The sequence below is a fragment of the Schistocerca piceifrons genome, unplaced genomic scaffold, assembly GCF_021461385.2.
Source record: "Schistocerca piceifrons isolate TAMUIC-IGC-003096 unplaced genomic scaffold, iqSchPice1.1 HiC_scaffold_133, whole genome shotgun sequence".
Classification (NCBI taxonomy): Eukaryota; Metazoa; Arthropoda; class Insecta; order Orthoptera; family Acrididae; genus Schistocerca; species Schistocerca piceifrons.
This window is the reverse complement of record NW_025727158.1, coordinates 15,001-22,500: the sequence shown is the minus strand read 5'-3', so window position 1 is coordinate 22,500 and position 7,500 is coordinate 15,001. Positions and strand designations below refer to the sequence as shown.

General features: G+C 54.6%; 2 non-coding genes and 1 pseudogene across 2 annotated transcripts; all 3 read right to left on the bottom strand.

The window, feature by feature from the left end:
- Positions 1–520, bottom strand: part of LOC124732214 — a 4,222-nt pseudogene extending 3,702 nt beyond the window's left edge.
- Positions 521–708: 188 nt separating this feature from the next.
- Positions 709–863, bottom strand: LOC124732216. Its single transcript, XR_007008613.1, has one exon. It is a non-coding gene; the product is annotated as a 5.8S ribosomal RNA (ribosomal RNA).
- A 352-nt stretch (positions 864–1,215) lies between these two features.
- LOC124732219 lies at positions 1,216–3,124 on the bottom strand. Its single transcript, XR_007008616.1, has one exon. It is a non-coding gene; the product is annotated as a small subunit ribosomal RNA (ribosomal RNA).
- Positions 3,125–7,500: the final 4,376 nt, after the last annotated feature.

The window sequence follows — 7,500 nt, the reverse complement described above, 5'->3', positions numbered from 1 at the left end:
GGCGGCCGGCCCCATCTGCCGAGGGCGGAGGCCAGTGGCCGGATGGGCGTGAATCTCACCCGTTCGACCTTTCGGACTTCTCACGTTTACCCCAGAACGGTTTCACGTACTTTTGAACTCTCTCTTCAAAGTTCTTTTCAACTTTCCCTCACGGTACTTGTTCGCTATCGGTCTCGTGGTCATATTTAGTCTCAGATGGAGTTTACCACCCACTTGGAGCTGCACTCTCAAGCAACCCGACTCGAAGGAGAGGTCCCGCCGACGCTCGCACCGGCCGCTACGGGCCTGGCACCCTCTACGGGCCGTGGCCTCATTCAAGTTGGACTTGGGCTCGGCGCGAGGCGTCGGGGTAGTGGACCCTCCCAAACACCACATGCCACGACAGGCGGCAGCCTGCGGGGTTCGGTGCTGGACTCTTCCCTGTTCGCTCGCCGCTACTGGGGGAATCCTTGTTAGTTTCTTTTCCTCCGCTTAGTAATATGCTTAAATTCAGCGGGTAGTCTCGCCTGCTCTGAGGTCGTTGTACGAGGTGTCGCACGCCACACCGCCAGCCGGCTGTGCACGCTACCGAGAAAGTACCGGTATGCGAACCGCCAGGCGACGGGCGCGCATCGCACGTTTGAGGAGACGCGGCCGGCCCCACAGGCGGCCGCGACACTCCCAGGTCTGCGAAGCGGGGCAAACGCCGCGCGCTTCAGTATACGTAGCCGACCCTCAGCCAGACGTGGCCCGGGAACGGAATCCATGGACCGCAATGTGCGTTCGAAACGTCGATGTTCATGTGTCCTGCAGTTCACATGTCGACGCGCAATTTGCTGCGTTCTTCATCGACCCACGAGCCGAGTGATCCACCGTCCTGGGTGATCTTTTCTCAAGTTTCCGCCGTCTCTTTCGAGACGGTCGCATAGGCGGGAGTGAGGCGTGTGGCGGCCCCTGTTCCAGCGTTCTGTGTCCAACGGCCTCACGGCCGACGGGCGTCGTACGGCTCCACACCGGAGCGGACAGGCACTCGGGCGAAAGTCATTCAAAACCGGCGCCAGGCGCCAGGTGCCGCAGGCCAGCCGCTCCAGCGCTTCAGCGCTCGTACCACACAACATTGCCGCTAGTTTTGAGAGGCACGCGTGGTTCCGCACGCGGCGCACGGCTACTGCGAGCCGTACAGGTAGCGTGTTGCGCGACACGACACGCACATCGAAAGACATGCAGTCTAGTCGGTAATGATCCTTCCGCAGGTTCACCTACGGAAACCTTGTTACGACTTTTACTTCCTCTAAATGATCAAGTTTGGTCATCTTTCCGGTAGCATCGGCAACGACAGAGTCAATGCCGCGTACCAGTCCGAAGACCTCACTAAATCATTCAATCGGTAGTAGCGACGGGCGGTGTGTACAAAGGGCAGGGACGTAATCAACGCGAGCTTATGACTCGCGCTTACTGGGAATTCCTCGTTCATGGGGAACAATTGCAAGCCCCAATCCCTAGCACGAAGGAGGTTCAGCGGGTTACCCCGACCTTTCGGCCTAGGAAGACACGCTGATTCCTTCAGTGTAGCGCGCGTGCGGCCCAGAACATCTAAGGGCATCACAGACCTGTTATTGCTCAATCTCGTGCGGCTAGAAGCCGCCTGTCCCTCTAAGAAGAAAAGTAATCGCTGACAGCACGAAGGATGTCACGCGACTAGTTAGCAGGCTAGAGTCTCGTTCGTTATCGGAATTAACCAGACAAATCGCTCCACCAACTAAGAACGGCCATGCACCACCACCCACCGAATCAAGAAAGAGCTATCAATCTGTCAATCCTTCCGGTGTCCGGGCCTGGTGAGGTTTCCCGTGTTGAGTCAAATTAAGCCGCAGGCTCCACTCCTGGTGGTGCCCTTCCGTCAATTCCTTTAAGTTTCAGCTTTGCAACCATACTTCCCCCGGAACCCAAAAGCTTTGGTTTCCCGGAGGCTGCCCGCCGAGTCATCGGAGGAACTGCGGCGGATCGCTGGCTGGCATCGTTTATGGTTAGAACTAGGGCGGTATCTGATCGCCTTCGAACCTCTAACTTTCGTTCTTGATTAATGAAAACATACTTGGCAAATGCTTTCGCTTCTGTTCGTCTTGCGACGATCCAAGAATTTCACCTCTAACGTCGCAATACGAATGCCCCCGCCTGTCCCTATTAATCATTACCTCGGGTTCCGAAAACCAACAAAATAGAACCGAGGTCCTATTCCATTATTCCATGCACACAGTATTCAGGCGGGCTTGCCTGCTTTAAGCACTCTAATTTGTTCAAAGTAAACGTGCCGGCCCACCGAGACACTCAATAAAGAGCACCCTGGTAGGATTTCAACGGGGTCCGCCTCGGGACGCACGAGCACGCACGGGGCGGTCGCACGCCTTCGGCTCGCCCCACCGGCAGGACGTCCCACGATACATGCCAGTTAAACACCGACGGGCGGTGAACCAACAGCGTGGGACACAAATCCAACTACGAGCTTTTTAACCGCAACAACTTTAATATACGCTATTGGAGCTGGAATTACCGCGGCTGCTGGCACCAGACTTGCCCTCCAATAGATACTCGTTAAAGGATTTAAAGTGTACTCATTCCGATTACGGGGCCTCGGATGAGTCCCGTATCGTTATTTTTCGTCACTACCTCCCCGTGCCGGGAGTGGGTAATTTGCGCGCCTGCTGCCTTCCTTGGATGTGGTAGCCGTTTCTCAGGCTCCCTCTCCGGAATCGAACCCTGATTCCCCGTTACCCGTTACAACCATGGTAGGCGCAGAACCTACCATCGACAGTTGATAAGGCAGACATTTGAAAGATGCGTCGCCGGTACGAGGACCGTGCGATCAGCCCAAAGTTATTCAGAGTCACCAAGGCAAACGGACCGGACGAGCCGACCGATTGGTTTTGATCTAATAAAAGCGTCCCTTCCATCTCTGGTCGGGACTCTGTTTGCATGTATTAGCTCTAGAATTACCACAGTTATCCAAGTAACGTGGGTACGATCTAAGGAACCATAACTGATTTAATGAGCCATTCGCGGTTTCACCTTAATGCGGCTTGTACTGAGACATGCATGGCTTAATCTTTGAGACAAGCATATGACTACTGGCAGGATCAACCAGGGAGCTGCGTCAACTAGAGCTGAGCAGCCGGCCGCCCGGGAGTGTGTCCCGGGGGCCCGCGCGAACACGCAAGCGTCCGCTCAATCATTCTGCAAACAGGAGGAGGCTGAGCTCCCCTGCACAATACACCTCGAAACCCTCTCAGGTCCCGGCGGCGCGCAGCGCCGTCCCAAGTACTTGGTCGGGTTCGAGAGAGGCGCAATCGCCCGGAGTTAGGCGAGTAGACGCTTTCGGTGCGACCACCCGTGCTCCCAACTGAGCTTGCCGCTGCCGACAGAGGCCCGGGAGCGTGCTGTCGTGGCATTGCCGGCGGGAGACAACACGCGCCACCTACGGTGACCGGCAGCTCCAACGCCAGCGCCACAGAAGGACAAAAGCCCCACTTGGGTGCCGAAGCGAACTCTCCCAGCACAGCGCACACGCCAACACATCCGCACAGCTGCGATACAAACCACCAGCGAGAACCGCTGGGGCGACCGAGCAGCAGACGGCGTCGCGGCGCCGAGCGCCGGGCGGCGGCGCATCCTCAACGCACACAGTCCTCAATCGGACCAGCACACTGCAGATGTCCACCGCGCTTCGCACCGGGCCCGCGAGGACCTACTTTGGCCGCACGGCGCCGCGCGCAGGGTGCGCCGGCGCGCAGCTGCGACGCCTGCCGCGTCCGTCGGCCGGCGCGCCTGCCACTGGCCGCCCCCACCAGCCGGCTGTAGCGCGTGCGCCCACGCACCGCGCGGCCAGCACGCCGGGAGGCGCCCCCTCACCGGCCGGGGACGGTCCCACCCAGCCACCGCCGCGTATCGCTTCACACCCAGATGCCGTTCAGTTTCGTCGGCATGGTGGGTATCGCTGGAACAACCGGTTAGTACCTCAACCTATCGTCGCCATCACCGATTCACCCCTAGCGAGAACAACCGCACCACAACGGGTTACCATTTCTTCATTTGCGTAACTTCACCAGAAAACGTAGGCGTCCATCGCCATTTGCAACTTCAACCATTATTGCATGCCTGTGTCAGGTGTCACGCCACACTACGTCTGCCCACATACACGCAACAAAATGTGCACGCCTAGACAATACGTGGAAGGTGGCCCCCGTACGTATGCGATGTCCATTGCTCGAACGACTGTCAACCGGCTTCTGTAGCATGTCGCAGATATGGAACGCGCTGCACCATGCCATCACGGTGTGTGAGGAGAGACGACTAGGTCCGAATACATCAACAGACAGCTCATGCTGATCGCCATCCACGGCGTCCGTTCCTCCCACACGTCTCTATGGCGTACCACACTGCAATCCAGCTCTCATAGGGAGACGACACGTAGCTGCGTGCACAATATTTGCACTGTATGGTCCGCCGTTTTTGGGCGCAGTCGTTGTACGGTCACACATGTGCCACGATGTATCATTCAGTACATAAGGACGAATGTGCAGTACAGATTGTGGTTCACGCGTACGACATCAGCGGACAGTTGACACAGGCCGCACCACAACGTAGCCTGCGTACGTCGCATGCGAAGGGCATTGAACATGCAAACTTGTCACCAACCACCTTGCGAAGGCAGGGGGCAAGGTGGGGACGTGGGGAGAGGTGGGGGGGGGGGGGGGCGGCATGTACGCCCTGCTGCCATCCACATTACAGTGTACAGCAGGAGCATGTGGAAAGTCAGCAAGACTTGCAAGGTGTTTAACATGAAGCGATACACAGGGGAGCGGGCAGTGCGAGTAGCGAACTATATTGCGAGGGTTGCGGGTGGGCAACACTACACTAATTGAACGAGTCGTATAACAATTACAGAGCAGGTTTAGGCGACAACGTGGGTTACGATAGGCGACAACGTGGGTTACGTTAGGGGACAACGTGGGTTACGTTAGGGGACAACGTGGGTTACGTTAGGGGACAACGTGGGTTACGTTAGGGGACAACGTGGGTTACGTTAGGGGACAACGTGGGTTACGTTAGGGGACAACGTGGGTTACGTTAGGGGACAACGTGGGTTAGGTTAAGGCACAACATGGGTTAGGTTAAGGCACAACATGGGTTAGGTTAAGGCACAACATGGGTTAGGTTAAGGCACAACATGGGTTAGGTTACGGCACAACATGGGTTAGGTTAAGGCACAACATGGGTTAGGTTAGGGGACAACATGGGTTAGGTTAGGGGACAACATGGGTTAGGTTAAGGCACAACATGGGTTAGGTTAAGGCACAACATGGGTTAGGTTAGGGGACAACATGGGTTAGGTTAGGGCACAACATGGGTTAGGTTAGGGGACAACATGGGTTAGGTTAGGGGACAACATGGGTTAGGTTAGGGGACAACATGGGTTAGGTTAGGGGACAACATGGGTTAGGTTAGGGGACAACATGGGTTAGGTTAGGGGACAACATGGGTTAGGTTAGGGGACAACATGGGTTAGGTTAGGGGACAACATGGGTTAGGTTAAGGCACAACATGGGTTAGGTTAGGGGACAACATGGGTTAGGTTAGGGGACAACATGGGTTAGGTTAGGGGACAACATGGGTTAGGTTAGGGGACAACATGGGTTAGGTTAGGGGACAACATGGGTTAGGTTAAGGCACAACATGGGTTAGGTTAGGGCACAACATGGGTTAGGTTAGGGCACAACATGGGTTAGGTTAGGGCACAACATGGGTTAGGTTAGGGGACAACATGGGTTAGGTTAGGGGACAACATGGGTTAGGTTAGGGGACAACATGGGTTAGGTTAGGGGACAACATGGGTTAGGTTAGGGGACAACATGGGTTAGGTTAGGGGACAACATGGGTTAGGTTAGGGGACAACATGGGTTAGGTTAGGGGACAACATGGGTTAGGTTAGGGGACAACATGGGTTAGGTTAGGGGACAACATGGGTTAGGTTAAGGCACAACATGGGTTAGGTTAAGGCACAACATGGGTTAGGTTAGGGGACAACATGGGTTAGGTTAGGGGACAACATGGGTTAGGTTAGGGGACAACATGGGTTAGGTTAAGGCACAACATGGGTTAGGTTAGGGGACAACATGGGTTAGGTTAAGGCACAACATGGGTTAGGTTAGGGGACAACATGGGTTAGGTTAGGGGACAACATGGGTTAGGTTAAGGCACAACATGGGTTAGGTTAAGGCACAACATGGGTTAGGTTAAGGCACAACATGGGTTAGGTTAGGGGACAACATGGGTTAGGTTAGGGGACAACTTGGGTTAGGTTAGGGGACAACATGGGTTAGGTTAAGGCACAACATGGGTTAGGTTAAGGCACAACATGGGTTAGGTTAGGGGACAACATGGGTTAGGTTAGGGGACAACATGGGTTAGGTTAGGGGACAACATGGGTTAGGTTAAGGCACAACATGGGTTAGGTTAGGGGACAACATGGGTTAGGTTAAGGCACAACATGGGTTAGGTTAGGGGACAACATGGGTTAGGTTAGGGGACAACATGGGTTAGGTTAAGGCACAACATGGGTTAGGTTAAGGCACAACATGGGTTAGGTTAAGGGACAACATGGGTTAGGTTAGGGGACAACTTGGGTTAGGTTAGGGGACAACATGGGTTAGGTTAAGGCACAACATGGGTTAGGTTAAGGCACAACATGGGTTAGGTTAAGGTACAACATGGGTTAGGTTAAGGTACAACATGGGTTAGGTTAGGTTACACGTTGTTGTAAGGAAAGGTGTGGGGGGGGGGGGGGGGGCGGGGCGGCAGGTTCGTTGATAGTGATTATAGTAAGTGAATGCTTGTGACATGATGAGATTTGTCACGTCAGGATGCACCTTTGGCTTATTAGAGGCGGCGCTCCAATTCTATGCTTGTGTCAGACCTGTGTCTTTGACTCATGTCATTGTTTGTGCGCTGTGACAGGATGGTACTATTGTGATGTTGGGTGCACCGTTGTATAGGACATGTGTGGGTGTTGGTGCCTTATCTGCGCAATGGTGGATGTCGAAAGGGTGGGATATTCTATTTTCCGCATGGACCTCCTGGTCTGGTTGTGATAGTGTGGATTGTGTAATGTGGCGGAGAGGATGCACTGGATGTTGTTCCATGCTGGTGCTTACATATTGTATGTGCGCCTGTTAGAAGCAGAGAGTGGTGCGTGATCAGAGTGTCTGGCTGACGTGTGGTTCCCATTGTGGGCAGACTCTTTCAGCATGTATACGGACAGTTGTATATATTTTCTGTAGTTTGATGGCTCTGCATTGATTACTAATCAGCGCCGTGTGTACGGGTAATCTGGTTCCAGTCCACAATGTTCTATCTGTGTACATTAGTGACAAAGACTCCCCCCATGCAGTGGGGCTCGGTCTGTTATAACTCTTCCGCGTAATATATTTGCCCCACGTTTTTGCGAGTGCGAGTGCGAGTGCAACG